Raw genomic sequence first — 18732 nt, 5'->3', positions numbered from 1 at the left:
CCTCCCACTGCTAAAGACCCCTACGCGCAAGCGAATTATTGAAATTAAATTAAAACATATGTTATTCCAGAAATGACCTAGTTTGTGTCGAGTGGACGTTACCCCTCTCTCTCTCTCTCTCCCTCTCTCTCTCTTTCTCTCTCTCTATCTCGTCTTTAATTCATCCTTATACAGCTTCCAGTGTAATTAGTTTGGTTATTTTACAGCGTTATTATTTACAAATTAAATTTGAAGCGCTATTTTTGATTTTATATAACCAGAAGTTGTAGGACAATATTTCTACTCATTTAGATGTATACATATATAGGATTAGACTGGAGTGAGGTTAAAACTATAGTAATGATCCTCACATTTAGATGTATACATGTATAGGGTTAGATGTGGAATGGGGCCACAACGGCGGTTATGATCCCCACATTTAGGTGTATAGGATTAGCGTTGACTGAGGCCAACACGATAGTAATGATACCCACATTTAAATGTATACATGTATAGGATTAGAGTGGACTGAGGTTAAAACGGTGATAATGATCCTCACATTTAGATATACACTGCGCGATCAGTGGCGGGTCCATTACCTATTAGATCCAACAGTGGAAGGGTCAGGGCTTGAAAATCATGATCGTTAAGCGGCATTTGTTTACTTTTTAATGTTATATCTCTGTAAATGGCCTCATTATGGATATCATACATATATATATATATTGACCTCAAGTTTACTAGTGTTTGCCGTCTTGATTAGCCCAGTCGGGGCAGAACAGTAGGACGTTAAACCCCATTTCATTTCACAGTGTACTTGATAACAATAACAGGATACTTGTTGATCTATTAGAATAAAACCAATGATTCATATCTCATGTTAGAAAATGTCTTACCAACTGATTTGTGAGGACAACATTATTATGCATGTGTCTGGTTATATTGACCCCAAGTTTAATAGTGTTTGTCGTCTAGTTGGAGTAGAACAGCAGGACGTCAAATCCCATTTCATTTCACAGTGTACTTGATAAAGATAAGATGTTACTTGTTGATCTGTTAGAATAAAACCAGTGATTGATATCCCATTCTAAAAAAAATGTCTTACCAACGGATTTGGGAGGACAATATTATTATACATGTGTGTGTTTACATTGTACGTATCAAGTTAAGTAATTGATACTCTGTGAATGTTGTTATTATATTGTCATATATTAATAATATTATAATAACATTAGTTATATATATTGCTGGATTCCACATTAAAATCTATTTACGTAATAAAAAATACTGGTTTATTAACATGCAACGTTTGGTCAATAATCCTGGACCATTGCGCGATAAATACGAGAGCATCATCGTTAAAACGTTTCAACTATGGTACTGATGTCGAGCAAATGATAACCGTTAGTATTTATAGTTTATAGTGTATTACTGTTCAATTTACTAAGTCACACTTAAAGAAGTTCAATGATGGATTAACCTGGTTACATACGTTTTATTATATATGGCCTTCAACTGTCATGAAGGACTGGGTGTTGAGAGTTAGCCAACTACCACCATCAATTATTTTACAACAAGGTATTCAGTCTGCACTCATGTACCATATTATCAGACGAATCCCCCCCCCCCGATCCTCACCCATCTGGATGAGTCCCAACCCTAATATAGCATAAACATATCACATGTTACACGTATGTATATATGATTATAGTGAAGCCATTGATATCTTAATTCCAACCCTACATGTTTCCAAATCTTGTTTCTGTGATTAACTGACACTCAAATTAGGGCAACTTGAATAGTGATTGGAATTTCTGGTTGAATTTTGGAAAATATTTTCTTGTTCAGGGAGATTAAATAAGGTCCAAACACAAAACCTTCCTTGAATATTGAATGACATTTCTGGTACGACTTGTGGACAAGTTTCGGCAAAAAGGGTGCACAACCAGCAGCGGATTTATATCATAATTCTTCCACTCCTAATCTGTGGTCTTATACCCTCTCATTACTATCATATTCACGGTTATAGTGATTCGCCCAGTTAGTAGCAGCACTTACTAGTGAGTGGGTCGTGGGGCGACAGACTGTAGAAATGTTCTGTGAACTATCACAAAAAAGGCAGATTATGTCCCATTTCTTATTCTCTCGTTCACAAGACTTTGCTCCCATCAATTAAAATCACAAATACATATATACGTTGCCATCTGAAATTTCTTTCGCGTCTATTGCGCTCGATTCCATTATAGCTTCATTCTTCCTCCACTACGCCGTGATTGTATACTATTTCATCATTATCATATCTACGGTTATAGTGAACCGCCCAGTTAGTAGTACCACTAGTGCGTCAGGTAACAGACTCTACAAACTCTCACAAAACAGGCGGAATTGACAAGCAGATCTCGAGATTCTGCCCTATTGATTCCCATTTCGGATCCTCTCATTCACAAGGATTTGCTCTTAACAATGACCAAAAACCCCAAAATTTTTAAAATCGTCTCCGAGGGAGAACCCTACAAATACGCGAGGTCAACTGGGGTGGGGATGGGGGATATGGGGTAGAACGATATGTAACAAAATTAAAATATTTTATTAATATATAATAAAAACAATTAGTGAGATCTCGAATTTTTGGTGATTTATAAGATGAAAACATTGAAACGAATATGTGTTTATCCGAATGAACAGGATTGCACGTAACCGAACCTTACAATTCGATTTAATTGACTCTACTGTTCGTTAAAATGTCATCCTAAGAGCCATTATTACCGAAAGACGGCGAAAGCAGTAGACATAGTTCCCGTCACACAGAAAGAAAGTTGAAAGAAATTGAATTAAGGAAGTTAATGTTAAGACAAACAGAAGAAGCTTCCTTATTCGAATTAGAACTGCAACATGTCAAGAAGGAACATGATTTAGAACTTAGAAAGTTAGAAAATGAAAGACGATTACGCGAAATAAAATACCAAACGCGTCTAGCTGAATTAGAAATGCAAGAACTAGACGTGTGTTCAAAAAGTGATATAAGTTCAAGAGATGAACGCTTGCCTGCTAGTCCAAATCCCATAGACCAAATCAGAAAGACAGAAGAATGGGTGAATTCTGACTTTACCCAAGAACTAGAAACCAGTAAAATGAATACAAACCCATTTACAAATAATGACTTTACTCCCAATCCCATTACACATGGCGACCCAGCAAGGAGTAAAATTAGAATGAATACGAACCCTTTTATAAACAATGAATTCACTCCCAGTCCCTTTGTGAATTTTAAAATCAGTTCAAATCCTTTTGTTGATGTGAATACAAAAGAACCAAAGATAGAGCGAAACGTAGAAAACAATTCGCAAGCTGTCATGATGAAATTAACCTTGTTACACGCAATGAGACCTGTTAAATTCTGTGGCGATCCAGCAGATTACCCCATCTTCCGGGAACGTGTTAGGACTCACCTATTACGGGTTAATAGACAATGCTAGTCGAGGGTCGATTATTGGGCGAGATATGGCTCGACATATGAAACTAAAGGGTAGAAAAGAATTAGTGTCGATAAATACCATCATTGGTAGCGAGACACAAGAATACGAAATTGTTAACTTTGGCATTCAATCTGTTTCTAATGATTCGAAACTGTATGGTGTGGAAGCTATTATTTCGGATAGTTTCAATATATGTGAAAAATACCTCCCGCACGACATAAATTTACAAGACTATGAACACTTGGCTGATATTAAATTACCAGATGTGGACATAAAAGAAATATCAATTTTAATCGGAAAGGATGTTGATGGGGTACACGACATATATGAATTTCGCAAATCTCCAAATTCCGACAAACCCTTGCATGGGATTCTAGGACCACTAGGCTGGGTCATTACTGGAACGCTCGGTGAACCTGTAATGAACAAAGAAGTTAATGTGAATTATATTGACTACAATCATGACTATGATTTAAATGACATGGTTAAGAAGTTCTGGAAAATTGAAGACTCAGGAATTAATAGATCAAATGTCTCTGATAAATCCCTATCTATAGAAGATAAACGTGCCATAGACATTATGGAAAAAACTACAGTATTGTCTGATGGACACTATGAAACTGGTTTATTGTGGAAAAATGACAATGGAAAACTGCCAAACAATAAACCACAAGCTGAACATAGACTAGCATCTTTAAAATGAAGATTCGAACACGATTCTGATTACAGAAAAACATACTTTGATAATATGAATGATAGTATTTTCGAAGAACATGCAAGAAAATTAAGTGAATCTGAAGTTTTGTCCACGTCAGACAGAACTTGGTATCTACCTCATTTTGGTGTTGTGAATCCTAAGAAACCAGGGAAATTGCGTATTGTGTTCGACGCTGCTGCACAATATCAGGGAACTTCTTTAAACAAGAATTTACTTCCAGGACCAGATAGAACAAATAATCTTGTGGGCGTTATTCTTAGATTTAGGCAAAAAAATATCGCTCTATCGGCTGATATACAGGGAATGTTTCATCAGATCAAGGTTCGCGAACAAGATCAAGACTCCCTGAGATTCCTTTGGTGGGACTCTGATGACATAAACTTAAAGCCCTCAGAATACGCATTTTGCAGACACATTTTTGGGGCTACTGACTCGCCCTGTATTGCAACGTCAGCACTAAGAAAAACAGCTTCAGACAACAAAAAACTTTATAATGAACTGACTATAAAAACTGTAGGTAAAGATTTTTATGTTGACGACTTGTTGACATCGGTGCCAACTGTAGGCATAGCGATAGAATTAGGACACAATTTAAGTGATTTATGTGAAAAAGGTGGTTTTAACCTAATAAAGTTCAACAGTAATAGCAAAGAAGTATTGTCAACATTTCCTGCAGAAAAACTAGCAGAAAAAAACATTGATTTAGACTTTGAGGAATTATCGAAAACAAAAGCTTTGGGAATTCAATGGAATGTAGAAAACGACACTCTGGGGTTCGACGTTGTCGTTCTACAAAAACCTAATACGATGCGTGGGGTTCTATCTACGATTTGTAGCGTTTTTGACCCACTGAGTATAATTGCGCCAGTACTGCTACCGGCAAAATTGATAATGCAGGAACTGTGGAGGAAACAGTGGAAGTGGGACAAACCTTTAGAAGGACAATTACTGGACAGATGGTTAAAGTGGAAGAACAATTTATACAAAATAGAACATGTAAAAATTCAAAGGTGCTATTTTAGTAATATTGAACTTTCTAATTGTACTTTACAGTTACATCATTTTTCAGATAGTTCAGAATTTGCATATGGATCGGTGTCCTTTTTACGTATCCAATATGACAATGGCGAAATAGAATGTAGATTTATCATTGGAAAATCACGTAATGCACCATTAAAAGTTGTTAGTATACCACGCTTAGAACTACAGGCAGCAGTACTTGCTACCAGAATGAACACATTTATTGTGAATGAACTTGAATTAAAATTTGAATCCATAACATTTTGGACGGATTCTATGATCGTTCTAAATTACATAAATAATACCAACCGAAGATTTAAAACTTTTGTAGCTAACAGAGTAACTGAAATACACGAATCAACTATAACTGATCAATGGAAATATTGTCCGGGTACTGAAAACCCCGCTGATGATGTCAGTAGAGGAATGAATCCAGAACAGTTAAATATTCATAACAGATGGTTATCTGGACCGGAATTCTTAAGAAAACCGGAAAGTGAATGGACACATTCCCAACTTCAGGACATTCCTTTAGACAAGTTAGAAATTAAAAAGGAAGTGAATTTTACAAACATCGATTCTGAATCATCATTATTATACATGTATGTAATTCAGAAATATTCAAATTGGACAAAATGTTTGCGTGCCTTTGCTTGGCTGATTAAATTTGTCGATTGGATTGGATTGACGAACGTTGAACGATCAAAAATGAATAAAACTTTGTCTTTAAAAGAAATAGAATTAGCCAAACGAAAAATTATAGGCTTGGTTCAAAACGAATGTTTTGGCGAAGATATGAAAGCGTTAAAAAGTAATACTTCTGTTAAGTCTTCTAGTTCTATTATTAGTCTAAAACCTGTGTTAAGAGATAATGTAATTTGTGTTGGTGGACGCATTTCAAAAGCGCCCATTTCTCTAAGTGCTATGCATCCAATGATTATTCCAAGAAAAAATAATTTGACAAAAATGATTATTCGACATATACATGAAACCAATGGACATTGTCCCCGCGAAGAAACGCTATCAATTATTCGTGAAGAATTTTGGATTGTGGGAGGTAGGGCAGCTGTATCAGAGACTGTCGGCTCGTGTATAGTTTGTAAGAAACATTTATCTCCTACACTGAGACAACAAATGTGTGAATTACCTAGTTCGAGATTAACGCCCTTTGAACCCTGTTTTACGTATACCGGAGCAGACTTATTCGGACCGATCCTAGTAAAACGTGGACGAGGACGAGTAATGGAGAAACGTTGGGGTGTATTGTTCACGTGTATGAACTCACGGGCAGTGCATTTAGAAGTAGCTCGTTCGCTTGAAACGGACGATTTCATCCTGACTTTAATTAGATTTTTGAATCGAAGAGGACATGTAAAGGAACTAAGGACCGACAATGGATCTAATTTTGTTGGTGCCGATAAGGAATTGCGTGATTTATGTAGAAATTTGAAAAATTAACAGATTGAAAGAGACTTAAGTAAACGCGGTGTAAAATGGATTTTCCATACGCTTTTAGCTCCTCATACGTCAGGAGTATGGGAGAGCTTGGTAAAAGTGGTAAAAAGGAGTTTTAAAACTGTCTTAAAGGAACCAGTAACAGATGAAATTTTACAGACTGTATTCACTGAAGCGGAATACATCGCAAACAATCGACCTTTAACAAAGAACCCAATGACGCCTTATGACTGTGAACCCCTAACCCCAAATCATTTTCTAAACATAAGACCTTCTTTAAATATTCCTCCTGGAATAGTAAGTCAGTCAGATCGATTTCATAAAAAGCGATGGAGACAGGCTCAATTACTTTCGGAGCATTATTGGAAGCGATGGCCGAAGGAGTACATACCTTCGTTACAAAACAGACAAAAAATGGCATTTTTAAGAGACCGATAACCAGGCTGTGTTTTTTAGAAGCCCATAACCCTAATTTGTAAAAAAAAAAAAAAAAAAAAAAAATTGTTGAATTAGAATGTTGAAAGTTTGAAAGATTTGTTTGAAAGATTACTTTATAAGATGTGTTTGAAGATTTGTTCAAAAGATTATTTTATAAGATGTGTTTTTAAAAATACATGGTTAGAAAGATTTGTTCGAAACATTACTTTGATATGTGTTTGAAATAATTAGTTTGAAAGATCTGTTAGAAAGATTTAATTTGATATATTATATTAGGTGATGAAGCTGTCTTAAGAGAGACCCTTCATGGGGGGGGGGGGGCGGAATGTTGTCTCCATTATGCATGATGACCACTTTTTTATTTTGAGCAATGTAACAAAGTAGTAATTAATGTGTTGGTGGGCTAGAACCGAAGCTCTGTCAGGTTGCTTAGCAACATAGCCATGTTGAATTTTTTTTGGAAATCAAGGCACCAGCACTGTTGAAAGCCCTTGTTGAAAGCCCTTGTTGAAAATTGTTGAAAAAGATGAATATGAATATGTTTTAAGTTCAGAAAAGTCACCAATTAAATGTGAGTTTTTGACTGTTTATTATGTAGACCATTCTTTTTTAGAATTAAGGTAAAGTTTTGTAGAAAAACTGTAAAATAACAAGTTGTTGGAAAGTTCAGCTATTTAATCTCGGCTATCTAATCTCAGTTATTTAACCTCTGACCCCGGCAGGTCCCTTTTGCTGTGGAATGCAAGACAAAACATTGTTTTCAAGGGAGATAACTACTATTAATAATATATGAAAATCCTTGTAATTTATAATACTTAATTGTTTTTAATTGTTATATTTTGCAGCGAATCTCACTACCTCACTACCTCATTCACTTACTCATTTACTGATTCACTCGTTAAGATGTTGAAAGATGTTATGCTTATTGTAGAAAGACGTTATGTTTATTGTTTGAAATATGTTATGCTTATTGTTGAAAGATGTCGAAAGATAATGAAACTTGAATTTTTAGTGAGATCTCGAATTTTTGGTGATTTGTAAGATGAAAACATTGAAACGAATATGTGTTTATCCGAATGAACAGGATTGCACGTAACCGAACCTTACAGACACATTAAGCATTATGGCTATTGCTCGCTGTGTAGAACCCATTTGAAGCATGCCAATAGAACGTAGGAATTCATCATGTTGAAGACGTCTCATTGCAAATTATACGTAACACACTACAGCAAAGATACGCTAAACAGTAAATCTTATGCAAGAACCGGATAGCAAACATGGATAGGATAAACCAGCAGGCGGCAGTTGTCGTCAACCCTTCCTTGGAGTGTCAAATTTGACAATGAACCCCGTCCACGTGCATCTCAGTGGTTCTTCATCTGTGAACATACTCTCAAAGCATGTCAAGTGTCCATGCATGATTATTTATCATATCACAACCTGCATAGGTATTTTCATTTCAATATCCCCTACATTTTTTGAAGAGTATATATTGACTTATTACATTGAACTTGATAACGATAAGAGGATAAAACATTCTTTACAAAACGTATTACTGTGGGTCCACACTGTATAGAATTAAAGTTAAGTAATTGATACTCTGTAAATGTTTTTATTCATGAGTTTACAATTATATTGTCATATATGAATAATATTATAATAACTCCAGTAATATATACATATACAATCCAAAATACACAACAACAAACTGACCAAGTCATTTTAATACAAATAATATTTACAAAATACATAAAACAGAATTACTTTCCTGGTTTCTATAGATGTTTTGGATATATGATATATTAGATGTTTATGTTATATATTGTTTGGGACTCATCCAGATGGGGCAGGCGAGGGGAGGGTGGGGGCTGATGAAACAGGGGTATAATATTCCTAAACATGAAAGTTGAAGTATTGTTTTGAGTGGCATTTGGTAATTGAACAGTAACACAATATAAACTATTTATGTAATAACAATTGCTGCTTTATTAACACATTGTTAATTCATAAACATTATTCAGTGCACAATAATTATTTAGCTTGTTCAAATTATATAATATATTATTATTTGCTAGATAAAGACGAGAGAATAATCTTCGAAACGTTGTTACAAATATAGAATTTTTTATAAATAATCCAGCAATGATTATAGTGAAGCCACTGTGGTCTTCTTGTATCCGAACGTTGTTCTGTGGTTAATTGACACCTGTCTTAGGACAGCTTGAATAGTGAATGCCCCAGACCCTACCCTGATCTGAAGTGATTTTAATAAAGACTGATAAAGAATGGGATACGATGACCTATGGTCGACAACAACAATTTAAAAACAAAGACAATAATATAGAACAGACAATATTATACAATAAATTATGCTGATATGACAGTAATAATTATATAAATAAACAATAAACACATCAAGTTATAAAAATATGAAAGAACTTTCTTTTTCTTATAAAAAGTAAATTATATTACCCTGTTCATGAATTTATTGCTTCAATGTTAAATACCATGGTGTAACGGAGGGATAACATGGGGAAAATGAAAGGGAGATGAAAGGGTGTGTGTGTGTTGGGGAGGGGGTGGGGGTTGTGATGAAGATGAAAGGGTGTTTATGTGTGTGTGTGTGTTGGGGAGGGGGGTTGGTTTGTAATGAATTGTTGGGGGTTGAAAACGGGAATATGAAACGAATAATGGGGCAGATGAAAGGGAATGATTTGATGAGACAAGCGATACAATGCGAGAAACGGATTGGGGAGGGAAAAATGAAAATGAGTGGAATGAATGAGGAAAGTGGAAGTGGGAAATGAACAGGAATAATTGGCACATAAAAAGGTGGAATAATGAAGAGTTATGGAATTATGGAATGAAAATGGATGAATGGGAAAAATGAAAATGGAATCTGAAAAGGATGAAAATGAACATGGATAATTAGAGGAGATTAGAAGGACTACATGTTTACAATGGAGAGTGTGAATGAAAATGCAACCTACAACTACTGTAAAAGAAAATCAAGACCATGATGGAAAAGAGAGATAGGAAAGACAAATAGTAAAATATATTGATTAATCTTAGGACGGAAAGGGGAGATAATATTCACCAACAAATGAAAGGGTAAAAATGTGCTTAATGTAAGGGGGTGATAACAAAATGAAACGGTAAAACAATAGATGATAATGACACATGGCAAAAAATGATGACAATAATAGTTATGATGATGATGATGGTGATGATATGTCTGGGATTGTGACAATGATGTCCTCAGGGAAATGATAATTAATGGTGATGCTGATATATAGAAACATTCATGATGATGATTTTCAAGATGGATTATAAACGCAGATGATAATGATAAAGATATAAGGGATTGTGACAATGATGCAGGGAAATAATATCGATGATTGATGCTGATTTTGATAATAAAACCATAAACCTTGATAATGATTCCTGATTGATTTTAATTTTAATTGAAACAATATTTTATTCATTTGAAACGAACCGAACATTCTATTCTAAATTCACGATGGACTATTGATAACGATGAATCCCAGGAAAAATGATGTCTTGGAAACATAATTATGATGATTAACGATGATGATTAACGATGATGAAAATGATGATGATGATGATGTAATGATGAAGTAATATGGTGATGATGACGAAGATAATTCTGTCTGAGAACGATAATGGTAATGATGATCACTCTTTGAATAGTAACCATGACAATTTATTTCTCTATATCTTATTATCAGAGAACAAATTCTTAACAAATCAAATCACCATGTTTCTTAAAAATAATACTGGTACTATAGTTTTACATCATACTAATCGGTTAGCACTTCAACTTCAGTTTGTTTATTATATTGAAATATCACAACAAAAATAGAAAGCCGATCTTCAATAACATGTATCGTGACGTTTGGATTGATGAATGTGCCATCACAATTTCACTGGGTAATGTCTTAAAACTTGCGCTGAATATTAGGACAAATGTTATGTATCTTATACTTGGCGTCAAATGTCTAGAACATGTCATGCTATGGGTCCCCATTGAATTGTTAGTGGTAAATTCTTTTGCCAAATGGGGGAACCCACGTAGTCACACTGTTCATCGTTTTAAAACTTGACTATGTCTCATATGAGATCATTAATACATTATTCCTTTGAACCATCTATAAATATTTCTTTCATCATCTACCAATGTTTCTTTTATGATGAAATTTATAAGTCACATCCCATGTTGATTCAGGTCGAGCGTCACATGTTAAAAGTAAAGGAATTTCATGATCTTCACTTCCAAGACATAATTCACTTCCCGTTTGCTGAATTTGCTGACCCTGTAAAAAATAATTTTTATAACTTCTAAAATAACTGAATTTACAAGATAACTATCTCACATTTAAAAGTTCAACACAGTTTTTAAGACCGTGCAAAAATAATTGTACTATTTGACTTTTAAAATAAGCGAACAGTAGGACGTTAAACTCCATTTCATTTCATTTCATTTAAAATAAGGGAATGACAAAATTAAATACGACTTTTATATCTCTATTGACGATATGTATCTAAGTATACTGAAATAAAAACAAATGGTGTTTAATTTCCTTCTGTTCTGCTCGGATTTGTCTAATGAAGACATGGCAATACCATGTCGTATGGTATGAGCGAAATTTTGCCCAGAGAGCGGCGCTCCAGCCTACTTTTAGATCACCTTTCAACAGTCAAGTGGTCTTTTTCCTGCAGGACAATGTCAAGTCCTCCATCCTTGGCCAACGCCTTGAGCAAATCCTTGAGACCCATCCCCCCACCCCCGACTAGTGGGCCAGCGTTTTACTCACAGGGCCACTGTGGCTCCCGAATTATTTTGGAGAAACTATCAATGAAATGTTTTTGTTCACGCACATTTTTCGTCTCATTGACCATTGAAAATAGAACTTGAAAAATCTCGGGCATTCAACTGGAGAGTACTTATATAGGTGTCTCAAATGAGAAATCAGTGATCTACATGGTTACCCCTAAATCATAAAACTCTTGCATACCTGTAATTTCCATATATGGTGACCACATGCACCTAGATATAATTTCTTATCGTCTGTCCGGATGCAACTATTGTTGTCATCACTACTGTTATATAGGTGAAGGTTGCCATGAGAAGTCAAACTAAAAACCTGAATAACAAAAGTATTACAGGAATTATACAGGTAAGATACATGTTTAATGTGAAAATATAAATTACGATTCATATAGTGTGAAATGAAACTAAATGAAATGGGGTTTAACATTCTACTGTTCTGCACCTATACTGGGCTAATGGAGACAGGTATACATCATACAGTGTGCTAATGGAGACAGGTATACACCATACAGTGTGCTAAAGGAGACAGGTATACACCATACAGTGTGCTATGAGGGATAATTAAGACGGACATAAACACCATGCAGTGTGTTATAAGGGGAATCTAATTCAGATCTTGGTTTTCTGTACAAACAACTACACACTGTCCTATGAATGGGATTCTAGATATAACCATTCACATAACTCATATTTTATGGGAAAAAATCACTGGTTTTATTCTAAAAGCACCACGTTTCGACAAGTATCCCCTTATCCTTATCATTGTGCTTGATAGCAATAGGAGGATATTTTTTGAAATGCCATGCTTTTAGAATAACTCTGAGAATGTAATATTTTGCGGGAGGGGGGTCATTCTTATTACAGACCTGAGGCTGGGGTAAAACATTAAAGTCGACTAAAATAAATTAAGAAAGAAAATGTTTAAACCTGCCGAAATCCAAATTTACCTGAGTATTTTTCTGTCCTTGACAAGCTGAGAGAATTATTCTTCCATTTGCTTGGACAGTAAGGCACTGTAAAGACAACTGATGACGAAACTACAAAAAACAGGAAATAAGTATTAATGAAGAAGAGGATATGCCATACAGTGCGAAATTTTACTTGCCCAGCCGCGTGACAATCTAATTCTGATTTATACCTGCCTCAGGGTGTCTTAACTGTGCTGTCAATGGTCTACAATGTGCTGTCAATGTGCTGTCAATGGTCCTTACTGTGCTGTCAATGGTCTGCTATGTGCTGCCAACGGTCTAAAATGTGCTGTCAATGGTGTACTATGGGCTGCCAATGGTCTACAATGTGCTATCAATCGTCAATACTGTGCTGGCAATGGTCTACATCTTTTAAATCCTAATTTACAACACTAACTAGGTTAATAAAGATGCCATGCAGTGTGAAATGAAATGAAATGGGGGTTTGATGTTCTACTCCGACTGGGCTACTGAAGAAAAGCGTATGCTATACAGCGTGCTATGGGGTCAATTTTGCTCTGACAGCGGCGCTATAGCCTACTTTTATATCGAATTCCAACTGTCAAGGGTTCTTTAACGTGCACACAAATGTGTATACTGGTCCTCAGCTTTTCGTCCTATAAAAAATGACTATTAGTTGTCCCTTGCCAGGCCCTAGGACCTTGTTTTTGCTTTTATCCCATCCAAATGAACAGACACTCATCTAGCACTAGCGACTAGGGGAAACCCCACTGGAAAATCTCAAATGGTACGAGATCTAACCTGGGACCTTCTTGTTCGTGATGTAACATGGCTCCAGTAACTATGACAACAAGAACATAACCTACCTCTCCGAATGCCAGATCTGATTGGTCAGGGACAGGTAACTCTGGTATAACATTCTGTAAATACCATTTAAATCTTTTACATTTTAATCTGGTACGTAAAGTCTGTCTTTCTTGTATATCACCTACTTCTACTTCATCTATATTCTGCAAAACAAAATCAATCAATAAGCGATTTTGATATCCATCTATAAACATCCCTGGCACAACCTGTATCAAATATAATATACAAGTCATCCAGTTATAAAATGAAATAAAATAGGGTTTAACGTCCTACTGTTCGCTCTGACTGAGCTAATGAAGAAGGGGATGCGCCATATAGGGTGCTATGAGGGAAATTTTGCCCGGACAGCGACGCTATAGTCTACTCTACGATCAAATCCCAACTGCCTAGTATTCTTTGACATGCACGCCAATGTGCACACCCGACCTCTGTTTTTCGTTTCATCTTAATGACAATATGTTGTCCCCCTCTGTCCTGCACCACGACTGATCATCCTGATGAACTTTTTGGGGCAACACTACTGATCAAAAACAGAACCTCCATGTTAGCATTCCAACGTCTTATTCACTGAGTCACGGTGGCTCAATAAGGCATATTAGTCTTTGAACACTTATATAATAAACTATTTTACGCGCCAGAGCCAATAGTTATCTTCCCTTTGCCCCAAATCAAATCACTCATTACAGCAATCTGTAACTGGATGATAAATACTTCATTTCTGGGAAATATATTCTAACAAGTCAAATAGCTCATAGAAAGTGAAATATTTACCAGTTAATTACCAGGTTGTATTTATAAAAAGTGAAATATTAATCAGTTAATTACCAGGTTGTATTTATAGACAGTGAAATATTAACCATTTCATTACCAGTGAGTATTTATAGAAAGTGAAATATTAATCAGTTTTACCAGGGGGTATTTATAGAAGGTGAAATATTAACCAGTTTATTACCAGGGAGTGTTTATAGAAGGTGAGATATTTACCAAAGAAGAATAAAATATATTTTTGTAATCATCCATCCATACTTCTGCTACACGTCGTAGATTTCTAGCAACCGTCTGTCGTCCCCCATCAGGGAAGCTGTGTGGTAGAACGCTGCGGAACACGTGACCTACTCTCGAACAGGGTAAAATCTCCAACAGACCTCCACACATCCAAGCCTGAAAGTAAAATCAATTAGGATTAGTACAGTTCCGATGTGCCATTTGCATTTTGTCAAAACAGTATAAAAATAACTCAGTTCAATTTAATATTTACAAGGGTATGATGAATTGATATTTATCAACATTCAGAATTCTCAAATATGGCTCTACCAGGTCTCGTAATTTGAGAATAAAATTGTGCAAAAATGGAATCCTGAATAAGTTATGACATATTGATATTTATCAGCATGTTTAAATATGTCTCTGTCGGGTCTCGTAATTTGAGAATAAAATTGTGCCAAAAATGGAATCCTAAATATTGATAAAGTTCGTCCTGAATCTTCCTGTAATGGTCTGAACACTTCACACCACATATCCTGCTGACAAGTATTTCAAGCCTTGTGGGTAGCTTTCAGCAAACAAGGGGCATAACTCTATAGATATTAATCTGATATAGAGGACAATAACTAGGAATCAATTTATCATAATACAAAGTGTCAGAAAACTCTGATGAAAAGTCTGGACTGTATATTATTGCTGACAATCATTAGAAGCAAACAAGGGGCATAACTCCCCTTATTAATCTGACTTTGACGAAATGAAATATTAATTTCTCATCTTACCACTATAACAGCTTCCTGAAGGTTTCAGAAAAATATGTTGTGCTGACAAGCACTACATGCAGTACATACAGGTTTCAGCAAAAAGGGGCATAACTCTTAATATGTGTGCTTGTAAAAATCAATGTCACTCAATGTACGTATAAGCACCATAGTTCAAACTTCCGTACTTGTTGGCCCGCAGCTTCAATGAGACAGGAAACCAGTTCACGCTTCTGGTGATCGATTAATTGTGGCTGGTATCCAGTTTTCTCTGATTTCGGTTTGTATTTTAGAAAGTTTGCAGTTTATAAGCCTTTATAATCACAAGTCGAAGAAGTGTTAATCAAAGTTATCATCACTTATTTTGTCCTCGATTTTCAATGATTAACTGCAATAGGCATATGAAGCTCTTGTATAATGCATATTTTACTAATTTCACTCGATGAAAAGTGGTATTAAATTGTCTATCTCACCTTGTGCACGACACTTATAGTCTTGTGCATTATTCCCTTGTTGCTGTGGAAACACGTTTTGAACAAAGCACAAAATATTAAGGCCGCACAGAACATATATCGTTGCATCATATAAAAATTCCACATAGTTATAAATATCTTGCTGACATATTGTTGCCAAAAAAATGACATTTGCACACCATCTGATTTGTGTGCACACTAATTACTAAAATTTAGAGGAGGCATTTGTTCTATGTGTAATAGCATGAACCACACCACACACAAGACATGAGACATATATACAGATATCTCAAACAACAAACGTATCTATCAGATCAACTGAATTGATCCATTTTCAGTTACATTTACAATAACATCTATAGTAAAACAAATCTGTTTGTTGACATTCTGTAGTTTATCCTATTATTGTTTATGAATGTAGGCTAATGTTTATTATATAACTATAACTGTTATTGTTTATTATATGTCTTCACTATCGTTCTACATCAGTTATATTAACAGTAGTTTGTACAGTAAATATCTTGTTGTCACCAATAAAACCATTGTTTATATCTTGTAGTTCATCTAGGTTTATATAAACACTAGGAAATATATTATAACCACCAGGTTTACATGTATCTATAGCTTGTTCAACTAGTGATTTACTCTCATCATTGATATTTAACAGTTTCACTGTATAACTAGCTGTAAAAGCTTTAATAGTTTTATCTTCTACTTTCTTCAATACCGGGTAAATATATAATTCTGATGTATCATGTCTAACACGTACACACCATGGTAATCCTTGTATCATTACAACATCACTATAGTACACCATATCTGACTTCACCTGGTTCAAACTAAAACTACTGGTAAATGTTGTTGGTGTTTGTACTTGTACTTCACCCAGTAGTTGTTTTAAACTGACTACATCAACCTCCACCATAGAATAACATGGATGTCTGACTTCAAGTTTCTGTAAATTTGTTGATATGTTGTAATCTGTTTTGGTTTGAACATCTGTTAATCCATCTTTATCTACAGCTGTAATTATAGATTTATGTTGTAATATACGATCAGCATATTCACACCATTCTTTCATTTTAGATGTCATCTTGTCATCATCTTCTACTAGTTTGGTTAGTTTACTGTTTTCATCTTCACCAATTTTATTGATGTCATCTTTAATTGTTCCGCCCATCTTTTTGGCTTTTTCGCAAATATTGTCTATTTGTTTCTGAACTTGATCACAAGCTATCTTACACGAGTTGTTCATGTCAGATATTTTGGTCTTTAGAAAGTCAGAATGTTTCTGTAACTGTTTTATCTTCTTTTCTGATTCAGATTTCAGTTTTATGACAATTTCTCTCATTTCCTGGTCTACTTCATCTAAATCAGCTTTCGTATGATTTTCATGATCCACCATAACACAAACGGAACAGCATGGTTTGCAACAATTTCGACAATAAACTTCTATTTCTTTCGTCCTGTGTTTTGTACAATACTGTTTATCATCATCGTCATCTTCTAGATAAAAGTTGTTGACAAACTGACTGGCACCGCCTGATGGTACTGTGGTTTCTTGTCTACAGACAGGACAGTTAAACTTGTTGAAATGAGCATGAGCCTTAATAAGATCATCTATACATTCTTCACAGAAGGTGTGGTAACATGGCAGTAATTTAGGTTTAGTAAAGTTATTTAAACAAATAGAACAGGTATATTTAGACGCCATGTTAAAATCCCAGGAAATCAGAATAATAAATAATTACCGTTATAATAAATCAGTTGTACAAAACATCCGTTGATTAACCAAAGATCCAGTTAAAATAAAATATATTCTGTTGGGTGTGTGAACTCATATATGATTGTGTACTTGATCATCACGTGATAATATCTGGATAATCCGATTAGATCATATGTCAGTTAATGTTTACTTATCCCCATGTATTTGGTCTGTTGACTCAATCATTAACTTACAAAAGAGAGTGGAGAGATGGGGGTTTAACGTCCACTCGACACAAACTAGAGAGAGAGATAGAGACAGAGAGAGAGAGAAAGAAAGCGGTGGAGAGATGGTTTAAAAATTTTATTTCAATAATGCGCTTGCTCGTAAGGGTCTTTAGCAATGGGAGGTACAGGAGAAACCCCACGACGTAGGACAAGCGACCCTACTCATTGTCAGGTACAAGCGCGGTAGGGTGGGGATGGGGGGCTAACTGAAATGCATCAAGGGGCCTTCATTATTAAAGGGGCCCCAAAATTGGTTCCAAAAGCAATTTGTTGACATGTTATTTATATGATATAAGAATGTAACAGTATAACAGTGTAATATAACAGTTAACAGTGGTCATATTTCACCAAGGTTACATGACATCTGTGTGTCAAATAAATCTATCTATCCATATTGAAATAGATGTCATGTTACCTTAATCTGACCCTGGTGAAATATGACCACTGTTAACTGTTGGTCGAATGGTCCTGTTAGATGTTCAGCAAGAGGCCGCATGTAATCTTAATCCCACCCTTGAGAATAACACAAAGAAGGCTTCTAAAACCATACTCTAATATGATTAATGGTGTAAGACCCCTCGGCCTCAGCAACATTAACATATTCAACGTGTTTTTTGTTTTTGTCGTGGTTCTACTTTGTCGGTGATTCAGGACGGAGGGCCTGACAAAGACAGCTGTCTAGTCGTTCGGATGGGACGAAAACCCGATGTCCCGTGTACACGTGGGCGCGCACGTAAAAGAACCCTTGACAGTTGAAAGTCGATATAAGAGTAGGCCGTAGTGCCACT

At 35.4% G+C, this 18732-nt stretch overlaps 1 long non-coding RNA gene across 1 annotated transcript; it reads right to left on the bottom strand.

The window, feature by feature from the left end:
* Positions 1-8693: 8693 nt before the first annotated feature.
* On the bottom strand, positions 8694-15273 carry LOC130014384 (uncharacterized). The gene is made up of 5 exons (XR_008789382.1): positions 14719-15273; positions 13734-13877; positions 12886-12975; positions 12123-12251; positions 8694-11420 (listed from the first exon to the last, which is right to left on the bottom strand). It is a non-coding gene; the product is annotated as an uncharacterized LOC130014384 (long non-coding RNA).
* Between the last annotated feature and the right edge of the window lie 3459 nt (positions 15274-18732).

The sequence above is a fragment of the Patella vulgata genome, chromosome 9, assembly GCF_932274485.2.
Source record: "Patella vulgata chromosome 9, xgPatVulg1.2, whole genome shotgun sequence".
NCBI classification, from domain to species: domain Eukaryota; kingdom Metazoa; phylum Mollusca; class Gastropoda; family Patellidae; genus Patella; species Patella vulgata.
The sequence above is the reverse complement of the archived record's forward strand: the minus strand, read 5'-3'. Positions and strand labels throughout refer to the sequence as shown.